At 33.3% G+C, this 11,899-nt stretch overlaps 1 long non-coding RNA gene and 2 other non-coding genes across 3 annotated transcripts; all 3 read right to left on the bottom strand.

The window, feature by feature from the left end:
* Positions 1 to 6,144: 6,144 nt before the first annotated feature.
* On the bottom strand, positions 6,145 to 6,216 carry TRNAP-AGG (transfer RNA proline (anticodon AGG)). Its single transcript has one exon. It is a non-coding gene; the product is annotated as a tRNA-Pro (tRNA).
* A 1,066-nt stretch (positions 6,217 to 7,282) lies between these two features.
* Positions 7,283 to 7,354, bottom strand: TRNAP-UGG (transfer RNA proline (anticodon UGG)). The gene has a single exon. It is a non-coding gene; the product is annotated as a tRNA-Pro (tRNA).
* Positions 7,308 to 10,082, bottom strand: LOC127096637 (uncharacterized). Its single transcript, XR_007792755.1, has 3 exons — positions 10,017 to 10,082; positions 7,955 to 8,002; positions 7,308 to 7,830 (listed from the first exon to the last, which is right to left on the bottom strand). It is a non-coding gene; the product is annotated as an uncharacterized LOC127096637 (long non-coding RNA).
* Between the last annotated feature and the right edge of the window lie 1,817 nt (positions 10,083 to 11,899).

Below are 11,899 nucleotides of genomic sequence, written 5' to 3'. Positions count from 1 at the left end.
TTTTCCTGTTCTTGTTGCCTTTGTGCTTTTATCTGAATACAATGTTTTTCTCTTAAATTCCTTATTTTTGCTATGTCTTTTTGATTCTGACAAAAAGGGGGAGAAGTCATTAATAGCTCTGATGAAAATATTGTCTAAATACCTTAAGCATTCTGCAACATATTTTTCTTAAAAATAATTTTATCTAACCTGGACTTAAGAAATTGCAGAAGGTATCAAGAAACCTCTTTACTTAGAAGCTCTGGTAAGAACTTCTGAACTCCCTAGCACTATCTCAGGGGGAGCTCTTATCTATCTGATCTGATATTATTCATGTTTCATCTGCTAATTAAGATTGTTTTGTCATCATCAAAAAGGGGGAGATTGTAAGAACAAAAATTGTTCTACAACAGATTCCTTGATTTTGATGATAACAAAGGATGAAACCAAAAATGGCACCCTAACGAAAAGTTTCTAAGTGTGCAGGGTTCTAAAGAAAGAAGGAAGAAATCTGATGATGTCATCAGATACAGAACCAGATCAGATACAAATTATCAGAAGATAAGAAGCATCTGAAGTAGAAACACGTTCAAGAAAGTCTAACTCTGAGCAAAACAGCAAAGTATCAGAAGCATCTGAACAAGAAGTAAGCTCTAGAAGTTCTGACTCTGATCAACGCTATCTCTAAACTCCAGAACTTATCAGCGCTATCTGAAGAATCCATCAGAATCCAAAAGAGATCAACATCAGAAGCAAGACTCCAAGATTCTCAGATACACGAAGACTCTGATCATGGAATTGCTAATTATGAAAGAGTAACGTTAAAGTCAAGTAAAGTTTTGCAAATGGATTTCCTAATACAGAAAAAGACGTTAATCTCCAATTTCAATAAAGAAGGAACTATATGTGGTAAGTAGTCATTTCAAGGAGAGAAAGTTATCCTGACAGAAGCTATTTATGTTATGGCGTAAATTCATTTTATTACTCATCAGTTTCAACTACTACCTCACTGATCTATATAAAGGACTGCAAATCAACATTCAGTACAAAACACATACAAGGAAAAATTATACTGAAACATCAACGCTCAAGAAAACACTCTTGCTCTCTAAATCTTCACGAAGCTGTTGCTTATAACGTGAATCACTTTGTTCTTACTATTGTAATACTTGCTTATCTTAGAAGCACTCTAGATTACATAAATCTTTTATCTATTGTTTGTTTATTTCCTCAAGTGACTCTGTGTAGTCTGTATACTTGAGAGGACTAAGAGATCTTTCTCTTAGACGTTGTTTGTAATCTTTCAAGATTAGTGGATTAAGTCCTTGTTGAAGGCGAAATCACCTCGGCCGGGTGGACTGGAGTAGCTTTGTGTTATAAGCGAACCAGTATAAAATCATTGTGTGGTTTTCATTTTGAAAAAGCGCTTATTTTTCCAAACAATTCAAACCCCCCCTTTCTTGTTTTTCTCAGCTTCAATATGAGGATACATTATAGGTCAGTTTTGCCCTATACCATTGAACAAGTGATTTTCCTCAACTTCAAAAATACATAACTCTATCATTCTAAATCCAAATGACATGAAATTGGTGACCATTTTGAAGGTATTTGAAAGAGATACAATTTTTATGAAGACACGTTTCTCATTTGGAGCTCACATAAAAAGTTAAATAAGGTGGAATATTGAGATATATGACTTAACACTTAGAAAAAATTTCAATATGTTGAAATTTCCAAACTTCCACCTCAAAATTCACCATGATCCAAGTCCCAAATGAAAACGTTTTCAACATCAAACTTGTTCCCCTTGATCTAAGCTTTCCAAAGAGTCTTATTTCATGCATTTTGAATGAGGTTTACTAGGGATGCGCATGGTCTTAACAGGTTTGTATCATTGGAGAAAATCAAATGTCCAAAACTCCATTTCACTTTGCCTTGCCATTCAAGCATGATTTGAACTTCAGTACAGTTGTAATTGGATCATAATGGATTGCTTCATAGGCCTATACACGCCCATGCAAGCTTGTGCATCACCCTTGCCATTTTTAGCAATTTTTCAAGTGTGCAATTATCAATCCCAAATGCTATAAATACAAGGCATCTGAGCTCATTTCAAACATACCTTGCACGCCAGCTTTGCCCCCCAATTGAAACCCTCACCCTTCAAAGGAAAACCTGAGAATATTTAACTTGAAAATTGAGTTTGAATCTCATTGTTTGGAGATTCAAAAACTCCAGGATCCTTGAGTGTGTGATCAAGTCAAGTTTGAAGCAAGCAAGATCCATTTCTGCACAACATTGAAGGTAATTTTCAGAAATCTTCTTCTCTTTGATTCTCACTCAATTCTCATCAATTATCTTGGATCTTTGGTTGTCTGAAGTCCTACCAGTGTAGGCAAGAAGATTGATTTGCTTTGAGGTCAAATCGAAGCAACTCAGTTGACACACCTCAAAATTCAACTCCTCATGTCTTTCTATATATTTGGAGTTAGTTGAAATTGAGGTCAGATTCGTGCTCTACGCCATTTTTTCTTTCAGATCATGTCCTCTTTTTTCAGTTTTGTGATGGTGATGTGTGAACCAGTCCGGTGGACCTCGCCTGAGAAGGTGAATGAGGGTCCATCGTCGGTGGTGTGTTGGACAGGCTCTGAGCCATTGATCTCATTTGAAATGTTTTAATCCTGAGCGCTCAGAGTAATTACCACGCGTGTGGAACAGTTGACCAGGTGTATGGTGGAACGCGCGCTCGTGACCATTTGATCCGCCACCTCAATTAATGAGGGAGATCAAGTGGTCCACGTTTTTTTTTATTTTCTGATTTTCATTTTATTTCATTTGATTTTCATTAATTTATATTAATTTTAATATTGATCCAAAAAATATGAGAGTTTCATAAAAAAATTTAAATAAAACCCTCTTTCATATTTTGAATCAAAATTATTTTTTGGATCATTATTAATATTTTTCATGATTTAATTGATATTGTGAATATTTTTAATTGTTTAAAAATACTTTTAAGTCTCCAAAAATTCTGAATTTTTTTCTCCTGGGTCCTTTCACCTTGTTTGACCTATGATAAATCTCATGGCAATTTCTTTGGTGTTTTGATGAGATTTTAGGAATTTGACAAACCATATTTAATTTAATGCATTATTTTTAGTATTTTTTAAATTGAATAAATGCCAAATAATTGTGTTGAGCTATCTTGATGATTTGTATAAGTTTGACTTGTGTTGTTGGACCTTGGTCAAGGTTGATTTGACTTTGATAGGTTAAGATCATTGGATTTAGGGGATTGATGGAATGTACATTCCATCTCCCAAAATGAATGAATGATCTTAATTTGGTAAAAGTCCTCCTTTGACCAATTTGAGTTTTGATCTATTCCCCTCCCTCTTCATCTAATTCCCATTCTTTATGCATCTATTCCATTTGGCCTATGATATCTCAAAGTCCTAAGGCTAGTTGATTGAAAAATCAACATAAGTATGGATGAGATTATATCACCTCTTTTGCATATTCTTTTTGTGTGTGGTATGTTTCATGAGCATAGTTCATTATACTATATCTCTAACATGCATTAACACCAAAATTCTATTGCCCGACCTGAAATAGTTGTGACTTCTACATAAGTCCAATTGTGATTGCTTAACCTATCGCTAATTTTTTTACACAATAAGGCATAACATTCTAATTAGTGAGATTTTAAGTCTCCCCTCTTTCATGGTATTGTGTGGAAACTTGGCCTTTTTTCCTTCCTTTGGAAGATGTCTTGGTTCAAGGATTCATGCTTATGATAAGTGGGTTGAGTGTTCTCAAAGAATGACTTAAACAAAAAAAGCAAAAACAATATTAACTTCTAATTCATTAACAACTAACATTTAATTTCAAGCCATTTACTTTTAATGCACTTTAATTTTTAAGCTTTATTCATTTGTCATTATTCATTCCATTCTAATTGTTTATATTAATGCATTTTCACTTTGTCCATTTGGACCATATTGTGTGATATATCTTGTTAGTGTATATTTTGTTTGTTTGTGTGGTCTTTGACCATCAATGTACATAATAAGAAACAAAAACCCTAAAAAACTATTGTGTGAACTATTGGTTTGATCTTAGGCAATTGGACTTAGAATCTATGCAACATCCCTATGCAAAAGGACTTGGCCAATGTCAAATTTCATGTAACCAAGTGCTTGCAATTTGAAACTTCATTTGATACATCATTAAAGACCCATCTGAGTTTATCTGCAACATGATCATTGTGAAGCTGTTATTTTGAACCTGTGACTTGTGGAATTCATCTGCTACATAAATATGTTTATTCATAACTGCTTATGTTTTAAAGATATTTTGGGGAGTTTGGCAATTTATAGATGTCTGTTTGATTTTTTATTAATCGTTGATTTATAAATATTAATAATTTATTTAAATTAATATATAAATATGTTTTTTTAAAAATCTTCTTAATTATTTTATTCACAAAGTTAGTACAATAAAATTTATAGAGAAACAAAAGGCAAACAAGTTACATTAATCTTTTTAAAAATTATATCCATAGATCTATGAGATATAACATTGCAATTCATAAATCTTTGGACTTTCTATAAAAGATCAATTGTTTATGGTGCTAAAAAATAAAAAAAATGTCAAAGAAAAATAGTATGAAAACATGTTGATTATCGGAACATGATTTCTCATATTTGACCAATAATATACTTGAAATGGCTTGTAGAGCTACTTGTCCCACAGTAAAACCTTTGATCATCAGTCTCACAAGTGGAGAGAAACTTCAGTCAAGTTCACACAACATGTTTATGCTTTCCTCTTATCCACCCGTAAACCAGAACATATGTCAGCCTAAGTGTCAATCTCCCCTCATGTGCGTCAGTCAAGAAATTCGCAGACGCCTCTTTCTTCACCGATACTCCGGTCCGTCGAAATATATCAAACACGACATCCCTAACAAGATCATATCGTTATTTGAAGTCTGGAAGCTCCCCACAATGAATCGCGTGTTTTCCAAATCTATTCAAACACGACTTGCGACAAACAGGGCACACCTCATCAATAAAACATAAGAGAATCATAAGGTAATATCTTGAGATAATACGGTACTTCCCCGATGACATATGTTGGCCTAGACCATCAATATTTATAGCAAGGAAAAAGTCCTGAGCAAGTGCAACTTGCAAACAACCAAAAATTACTTTTTGTATTGTGGTCATGTCAAACTTTACATTCATATCCCGAATACTTTTACTAAAAGGGGCACTCGTCAAAACATGTTGTGCTTTAGGAGGAACAGTGTCTTTGCTAGTAAAACCGTTATAATCAAAATCTAGAATCACAATATTAAAACCATCCAAAACTCTGGCATAATCAGAATCCATATCATAAATTTTTTATTAGATTGATTCATTGAACTCAGTAGCTTCATTTTATATTTATATTATGTCAAATACCAATAGCACATAAAATTATGAAGTAACAAATATTGATTATGAGTAAAAGATATAAAATGATTATAAAAAAGTAAATTACATTGAACTGATAAATATTATACAAAAAACTATATGATGTGGGGAGAGTTGGCAGCATGACTCTCTTTCAGAAAAATAACCCAAAATCAATTTTTGGAGTTGCTTACTTGCAAGACACTCTAACTCCGTATTAAAAAATGTTCAGCTGCCGACTTTGAGAAATACTCTCATAGTAGGTATAAAGAGCCTAAATTATAGAGATAGTGACACCTACCGGAGGTAAAAGACCCTAAGCGAGAATCACATGGTAAACCAAATAAGGAAAGTAAGTTGACATTTATCTCTTATTTGCTTTTGAAATTGTTTATGCATACCACAGAGTCTGCATTTGTATTGAAAGATTTCATGCAAATTACCAAATCTGCTTATAGCAATTAGCAACCAGCTGCTAAACAATTCTGGTCCTGTCCTATGTATTCTGTAATAATGAGAGGCTCGGATTTGACCACTGTTTTTTTTTATAGTCAAGAACAAAATTTATTAAGAAAGCCAAGGCATAAGATATACCACAGATGAATTTTACAAAACTAACAATAAGCAACCAAAACACAGCACACTCTCATCAGAACAAAAGATGTCCTAAGCAAAACAAGCAACCAAAAGCTCCGGACCTTCAAAAGGGGCATTCCGAGAATTGAACTCGGGACCTCTCGCACCCTAAGCGAGAATCATACCACTAGACCAAATGCCCGAATATGAAAAGCTTTGACTGTGAATGTGGAAATTTGACAGTTCAGGCAATTATTCTAGGCAGACTGAATTTTTACCACATTTCATCATTGCATGGGTAGCATACACATTTTACTATGTGAGAGTTGTATTGCCAATTTCACATTTCCATTACATTATACACAGGGAACTGTTGGAATTAAAAAGAAAATGGCTAATCCACCTAACATTTTCACATTATTATACAACAACAATAAGCTTTTATTAGGTGAAGTTGGATAGATGAAACAAAAGTCGTCATAATGTTATTATAACTTATAAAATAAATCATATATATAGCCAAAATATGGTCCTTTGTGCATTTCTCAATAGTTTTGTTTGTAGTTTTTCATGGCATTTTTCTACATCTAGCAATTGTGCCACAAAGCATATCATATATTCTCTTTTCTATGGAATTTATAGATTTCCTCCACATGTGTTCAAACCAATTAAGTCGATATTTAACCATATTATCAACAATATGTGCTCGTTTGCTATCCCAACTCTCCCTTTAATGCTAAATCTCTAATCCTATCTCATTTTTATCTTGTTAGGAATCCTTCCTTGTCTATTATTTTCACTCATCCAGTGCATCTTCTTCTAATTCCTAATCCTATCACATATTTATTTGTAAGGGCTTCCTTTTTCCCTATTATTTTTACTAATCAAGTGCATCATCCACATGTACCTCACCCCTGCTACACTGAGTAATTTTGTGTTGGCTTTTTACCATCCAACACTTCATCTCAAACAACAACGCAACTTTTTTACGTTATTATAAAATAAATTATTTGTCAATTCTGATTGCATAAGGAAGAGTTTGTCATGTTAGGACATGAGTTTGACTACTAATACATTATTCATGTATCACAGTCACAGCAGTCATCTCAAGGCATTCACATGCATTCCTGAAGCCTAATTGTTTTTTAACTAATAGAACAAGTCAGGCTTGTCAGTTTCCATAAAAAAAAATTTGTTTCTTATTTATATTGATTTAAACAGTTAACAATGAAAACCTTCCAGAGCTTCAAAACAATTATAAAAGAAAAGGGGCATTCCGAGAATTGAACTCGGGACCTCTCGCACCCAAAGCGAGAATCATACCACTAGACCAAATGCCCTGATATGAAAAGTTTTTTATTGTAAATAACTTAGTTGGCACAATTGTTTTAAGGGAAAAAATTGAAGTACATACCTTTTATTTTCACCACATCATCACTAAACAATTGGATGACAAGATTTACTTCAAATATCCATATCCAATAGGATTTCGTTATGTATTCTGATCAAGACTGAAGCAAAAAAAACAATGAAATTCCATTTGCAGAGGTAATGTCTAGGCCTTAACCATAGTGGTTACCCTATTATTCAGTGTTTTTCGTGTTATTGTTATATAGACGGAAACTGGGGCTTCATCAAAGCCAAGAAGTTGATGTCAGATCTCTTTTTTTGTACCATCGGTTCTCTTATTTTCTTACAGTAAAAAGCTGAATTCATCGAAGTCAATGGAAACTTACAAGCATCTTGTTGTGTTGTGACTAAGTGTGAAATTTCAACAGTCGGAAGTCCTACAACCAGAGACTTATCCTTAAGTAGCCTGAAGGAAGAAAATCAGAGCAGACACAAAACTACATAAGAAAGAAGGGTTAGCAGCAGAGATGGTGAAAATGGTGCAGATTATTTGAAGAGAATCAAACTCTACTCAAAGGAATGATGCTTACTAGGAAAGATAGGAGTAATGTCAAGGGATTATCCTTCTTCCAGGACAGCTGCATAAGAAGAAAACAACCAGGTTTAATGTCAGAAAAGGAGTGTAGGAAGTAATTAATTTTTGCGAAGTTTCTACTATCCCAAAAATCACCAGAAAAGGAATGTATGACAACTGCAATATGCAAATCAATCTACACATCAGAAACCTCTTTGATAAAGAAATTCAAGCCCAATAATGCTGAGATTGATGCTACATTTGGATTTCTGTCTCTGCTCCCAATTCCTCAGACAGTGATAATCTCTAGACCTTAACCATTGTGGTTACTGTATTATTCAGTGTTTTTCGTGTTATTGTTATATAGACGGAAACTGGGGCTTCATCAAAGCCAAGAAGTTGATGTCGGATCTCTTTTTTTATACCATTGGTTCTCTTCTTTTCTTACAGTAAAAATCTGAACTCATCGAAGACAATGGAAACTTACAAGCATCTTGTTGTGTTGTGACTAAGTGTGAAATTTCAACAGTCGGAAGTCCTACAACCAGAGACTTATCCTTAGTAGCCTGAAGGAAGAAAATCAGAGCAGACACAAAACTACATAAGAAAGAAGGGTTAGCAGCAGAGATGATGAAAATGGTGCAAATTAATTAAGAAGGGAATTGAACTCCATTGAAAGGAATGTTGCTTTCCAAGAAAGATAGGAGTGGTGTCAAGGGATTATCCTGCTTCCATGACAGCTATGTATGAAGGAAACATCACTACAAGATGTTTCCTATCGAGAGGTAAGTAGCTAAGTCGTAAGATAAAAGGGAGCATGGACTTAATATTGATCCTTTGAATGTGATGAGAAAAAGGAGGAAAACGACTTAACGGAGCACATGGAGGCACATAGGCTGCAGTGCATGTTTGTATATAATGCCAGATGGACGTTGAGTTCTTTACATTTGTGGAGGAGAAACAATGGAAGGAAGGTGAGGGTTTTGGTTGAAAATGAGAGCATCTCATAACTTTACAGATGGTAAGCTGGTCCGAGAATTAAGCTCAACAGTTCAAGAAACCTCCCAACTTGCGTGGAAGTAAGGGTGGACTCAAAATCAGTCATCAAGAGGCATTTAAGGGAGTTAATGTGCAGTTGCAAAATATGCAGGGTTCAGCAGGATTTTTCATGTTTGCACTAGTAAGGACAGAGGTTTTGTCAAAAGTGGGGTGTTTGGCTGGCTAACTTGAGGGAGATCAGAGCTAATTTCAAGGAATTACATCTGTTGATGGAAGTTGGAGAAACGGAGACAGAAATAGTATTGAGAGAACCGACTATGGCTGAATCAACTGCCTCATTCAAACCATACAAATTCATAATACCTATAATTGAGCTAGAGGGAGCGATAGGTTTTCCTGTTCTTGATTTAAAATCAGAAGACCATCAAATCCACATGAAGTAGGAACATTAAAGGAACATTAATTGAAGTTTTTTATGGTTATTCATTAATTTTTGTTTTCATTGCTTTTCTTTATATGATCAATTCTGAATTGAATTTAGGAGCACTTCGCTATTGAAAAAAGATAGTATAAACTTGAACTAGGATTATTATTCATGATAGATAGTTACTATAAGAACATAAAACTGTTAACACATAAATTAGCATTCTTTCATATTTTAGATAACATTAGCGCTGTTTTAATACTGGAAGCCTACATTGCTCTCAGTTGGTAAGATTAGAGAATGCTCAGCATTTATAAGCTATAACAACTATTCAGACCATATTACTATCTCATGTGTGACTCTCAACATTTTACACATTTAGAAAGTAAATTCAGTGCCCTACACCAAAATGACATTTGTACAATCCCATTTCCCAGAAGTAACCAGAAAGCACAGCAGAATATTAGAATATATAGAAACAGTTGGAAGAAACATTTAAACAAACAGTTAAAGGGCATTCAAGATAAAACCATATATTCAGTAAATGCCAAAGAATTTGAACAAAACATGTTACTAGAGTAGATTCCATTAGGATTTAAAAAAAGAGTGTGTGATTGTGTGGTGAAAAGGTGAAGCTATAGAGAAGAAGAATAACCTGATATGTAAAACGATTGAAAGCTCTGCTATGAATGTATCCGTGTTCACAAGAGACGCCGTAAACTTAAGGTATTTAAGGAGGTAGAATTGACGGGAAGGAGAAAATAGAATTAAATATGTAAATTTTTTTATTTTGTTTTTAACGGTATTGTTTTATTTTAATTTTTTATAATTAATTTATATTAAAACTATTTTAAAAAAAATATTAAATATTTGATTTTAATCATTTTAATATATTTTTTAAAATTAAAAAAAAAGATTATCTCAAAAAAAAATAATACTCAACAAAAGTCAAATTATATCATACAAAATTCAAAGACGAAAACAAACAAGATTAAAAAAATAATATTAAGGGATCACTAAAGATTTAAGATATAAAAAATTATTTTTTTATTTGAACTATCATTAATATGTAATTTTAATTTAATCTAAAATCTGAAAATTGGTAATTCTTTCACGCAAAATAACCTTATTATACTTCTTTTAGAAAATTCAAATACTTACCAACCAAATGACAATAAGGTCTTTTTGAATATCCTTTGTAACACGGATAACCCTTGGATCATTAGGATATGTACAACAAATGTCAAACCATTTAAGACATAACGTAATATCATATCCCTAAGTGTATCGAAAAATAAGTGATTTAATTTTCCATCATTTGTACAATCAGTTAAGTATCTTAAAGCATCGTTGTTAATGATGTCACATTGGCTCAAGTTTTTATTTAGTCAGGAGTTGGTTATGGAAGAGTCTACATGCAAACGAGGACATTTTCATTGGAACTAACTTATTCCAAACACAATCAGTATGGACTCCAAAACTAGCCTCCAAATCCTAGGTAAGCACTCAATAAACTTCGTTAACAAGATATTAACCATTAGAGTTAAGTAGTCATATCTATTTATGTACTTTGTTAACTTGCACACACAAATAAAGGTCGCCATAAGAGTACCACAATTTAAAAGTAATTCTTCCTCCCAAACAAGCAAGCGGCGTCTCCACCTCCTACAATCACTAATTACATTTCACCCTTATCTGCACATATCAGTCACTGACACCTCTTTACCTAGAAAAAATCATACATCCTATTAAATTCATATCTTAACAATGATTCATCCATCCAAGAATCATGTAAAATAAATATTTTTGTCATTCCCCGCATCTCTAAAAAGAGACTCTCCAAACCACATATCCATAGGCACACCCTCTCAATATCTAATAAAAGACAAAAAAATTGACCATTTTATGTCTTTCTCCCACCATCTTGAGCCCTACATCTTTAACTACCATAGTTATGCATCAGTACCCTAAGCCATAATCATTTCTGATTTGATTAAACCCTCTAACACCATTTTCTAAGTAACGAATAATTAAACTATTGTATCCAATTCACCTCTATGTCTCTCTTGTCTCGATCTAAACAAATTGTATGACAGTGTACCCAACTGACATTTCTAACTTCCTCACTTCCTCTAAAAGAAAAAATTTAAATAGAGATTCAATTTAAAATATAATATATATTGGAGCCTTAGAAAACAAATTCAGAGAGAAGAACGAGGCAAATTAGTTTATTTTGCTTTGTTATTTTAGGAGTATTTTTTATTTTGAAATAATTTTTGTTTGCATTTGTTACGTAATATACAAGTTACTTATAAAAAATATAATTGTACTTGTTAAAAGTATAATGAAAGTTTGAGAGAGTCAGCTCATGTGTGGGTGATGAGAGAATCTGTGTTTTTTGAAGTTAATGAATGATCCCTTTTCACAACGTTGAGATTAGGTTATATAGACAACCCTTGGGCCAGGAAATATGTTTTTTCCTCCTGATGGGTAACGTCCGAGTAAAGAAAGACTAAATCTCTGTCAAAATGCAGTGAA

This window comes from Lathyrus oleraceus, chromosome 6 (genome assembly GCF_024323335.1).
Source record: "Lathyrus oleraceus cultivar Zhongwan6 chromosome 6, CAAS_Psat_ZW6_1.0, whole genome shotgun sequence".
Taxonomy (NCBI): Eukaryota; Viridiplantae; Streptophyta; class Magnoliopsida; order Fabales; family Fabaceae; genus Lathyrus; species Lathyrus oleraceus.
Note: the sequence above shows the minus strand (reverse complement) of the source record. Positions and strands in the feature narration are given on the sequence as shown.